Raw genomic sequence first — 3592 nt, 5'->3', positions numbered from 1 at the left:
GATACTGCCATCACGCTCTCCAATTCACATGGCTGATAAACAAGAAAAGTAATTGAAAGTATAGACATTGTATGATAGACAGGTGCAATGGATAGTGGGGAATAAAAGAGGGCATGAAATAATTCATATTTATGTTGTCTAACCAAACAGGATAGCATGACACAATTTCACATATATGATGGCTAACTAAACATGATAGCATGACACAATTTCACATTATGATGGCTAGCTAAAAAAGATGGAAAGACATAGTTCAAAATATGAGACTATGTAAACAGGATGACATGACATAACTATATAATGTGTTTATTAAAATAGGTTGGCATGCCATAATTCACATACATTCACGGATAGAATGCCATAATTCAAAATATGATGACTGTAAACACTAAACAGGATGAGATAATATAACTATATGATGTCTTTATTAAATGGGTTGCCATGCCATAATTCAGATAGATGATGTGTATGTACTATGTAAACATGATGGCATGATATAATTCAAATATATGATTTATATAGTAAGCAAGTAAGCAGATGGCAATCCATATATGATGTAAAAACTAAGCAATGCAAGACAACATGCATGACATGGGTAATATAACCCTGCCAAGTTTGAGCATAGACCTCAGGGGGGAAATAGGACTGGTCATCAGTCTCTGAATCCTCCTCTGAGGAGCTCTCTGTAACCAGCAAGATGTCTGCTTCAGCAGGTAGCATTGTCTGCTCTGAATACCTTGTTTTCACTCCAGATACTTCCATCGCCGCTTCAAATGGCTGATGCACAGGAAGAGTAGTTGAATATACAAACGTTGTCGACAAATGGAACACGTAATACAAAAAAATGATAGCATGATATAATTCACATAAATGATGATTGGCTAAACAGCATGGCATTGCATAATTCACATATATAATGCCTTTGCAACAAGATAGCATTGTATAATTCACATATATAATGTCTTGCAACAAGATGGCAATGCATAATTCACATATATGGTAATTAGACACTGAACAGGTGGCATTCACACAAAGCATGTCTAAACTAATCAAATGACATAGCAATGCGAGACACCATATGCACGATATGAGCAACATAACCCTGCCAAGTTAGAGCATACACCTCGGGGGGAATAGGACTGGTCATCTGTCTCTGAATCCTCCTCTGAGGAGCTATCCGTAACCAGCGAGATATGCGCTTCGTCAGATAGCATAGTCTGCTCTGAAGACCTTGTTTTCACTCCAGAATTTGCCATCACCGTGTCAAATGGCTGATGCACACGAAGAGCAGTTGAATGTACTAACATTGTTGACAAATGTAATAGGTAACAGAAAAAAAAAGGATGGCCTGATATAATTTACATATAAGATGACTGGCTAAGCAGGATGGCATTGCAAAATTCACATATATGATGCCTGGCTAAACAAGATGGCGTTGCATAATTCACATAAACGATGAATAAACTAAACAGATGGCATTCACACAAAGGATGTCTAAACTAAGCAGATGACATATTTGATGTATAAAGTAAGCAATGCAAGACACCATATGCATGATATAACCAACATCAGCATGCCAAGTTAGAGCGAAGACCTCACGGGGTAAATAGGAGTTGTCTTCTCCTTCTGAATCCCCCTCAGAACAGATATCTTCCTCTCGATTACAATCCGAAATGCGTGGAGGGGGGCTGCCTTTGCGCCTACCATGGAGCGACGTCTGCATGAAATTTTATTGCCACGCAAGGCTCGTCTCTTTTGCTCTACATGTTCAGTTCCATTGTTTACAATAACTGTCATGCATAGGAATAAATCATAGTGAGATTATGTAAGGAGTGCATGCAGAAATCCAGAGTGATGGTAGCAACCTGTGGATAGACCCAAAACCAATAATAGCAGGCAGATAATGGCTTCAGTTAAAAAATACAGATAATGGCTTCTTTACTGTTTGTTTCCCACCCAACATGAAACTCATAGTAGACACCGGAGATTAACCAGATAGTAGATAGATACTATTGATAGCGGCCCCGATATGTACCCCACAACCATTTAAAAACTCAAGTTTGACCATTAGTTTGGAGCTGACTCAGAGTCTAATCGGTGAACGGGACGATAAAGTAGCATGTAATATTAAGCGATGCATAACGTAAGCAGACACGAAAGAGTGCGACCTCTCTTGCGGACCCATGTAGTCCTCGAGGTCATCTGCTCGGTTGATGATGGTAATGCAGTTTTCATGGCTGCCAGCGGCGGGGAAGAAGATCTGAGGTGGCGAAAGACAGTCTGGAGGCCGGATCCCTGCTGTGCTGGACCCTTCTGTCGTTGGAGCAGCTAAGCTGGGGTGGACGACGGCGCAGCAGGAGCGGGACAAACCACGCAAGGTTTTATTTGACAACTATCTGTAAGAGAAGTAATTCTGTAAGGGCTCATTTGAATTGGAGGATTCCAACAATGCAGGGATAGGAAATAGACAGGAATAGGATAGGAATGCACGTGCAAAACAGAGAATTTAAAAACACAGGATTTCTGCCAATCTGGGTGTTTGATTCACAACAATTGGAAGATCACAGGATGCAAAGAAGCATGGTGAGATTAAGTCAAACCACAAGAAAATGTACGGTTATAATGCTATTATGCTACTATCTCTTAGTCTTGTGCTTCATGAATAGGAATTTGAAAAGGAGGACAAGTGAAGATTAAAATTCCTACGTTTTTTCTTTCAAGGAGACACTAAAGGAACAAATCTGTGTGCTCAGTGGACAATATATATAACAGTAGAGTAAAAAAGAGATGCAACAAGTGTACAACCTCTTGGGCGCAGCCATGTCGATCTCAGCGTGATTGGGTTGGCCGATGAGGATGCTCCGGCTGACTTTGCTGTCGGAGGAGGGGAAGAAGATCTTAGGCGTCTGGAGATGGAGCCCGAGGTACTGCTCCGCTGTGATGGAGGGTTTCGTTGTTGGAGCAGCTCCGGTGAGTTGTACGATGCCGAGGCTGAAGCAGGACAAGAGAGACAACGAACAACGTTAACCTGAGTGGAATTCTAATAGCATCTCCAATACATGACGTAAAATACATAACCAAAAAGTGCTAGATGTAAAATACATCAGCCGCTCATCTCTGAACTTAACTGTCAAAACTGAACTTAACTGTCAAAACTGAACTTAACTGTCGAAACTGAATTTTGCTGTCGAAACTGAATTTTGCTGTCGAAACTGAATTTTGCTGTCGAAACTGAACGCACTAGCAAGGTGAGGCTACACGTTGGTCGACTGACTTTTTCATCTCTGGTCAATCGATTTTGCAGCCGTTGGATACGAAATCAAGGGCCTGCGGTTCATCTTCAACCTCCACCCCCCTGAGCCGCCAGCCACCACCGGCCAAACAGCAGCCCCCCGCCGCCTGCGGCCGGCGGTGCGCCGCCCCGTCTGCCCTGAAAACACTCCCCACCGCCGGTCCGCCGCCGCCCCGGACATCCCTCTAGGCCCCCCGTGCCGAGCTTTTTCTCCGGCGATCCCCACGCCACCGCCCCGCCACCGCCGGTGACCACCGCCCCCATCCTGAACCCTAAGATAGATAGTGGAGTACCTCTCCG

This window comes from Triticum aestivum, chromosome 5D (assembly GCF_018294505.1).
Source record: "Triticum aestivum cultivar Chinese Spring chromosome 5D, IWGSC CS RefSeq v2.1, whole genome shotgun sequence".
NCBI classification, from domain to species: Eukaryota; Viridiplantae; Streptophyta; class Magnoliopsida; order Poales; family Poaceae; genus Triticum; species Triticum aestivum.
The sequence above is the reverse complement of the archived record's forward strand: the minus strand, read 5'-3'. Positions refer to the sequence as shown.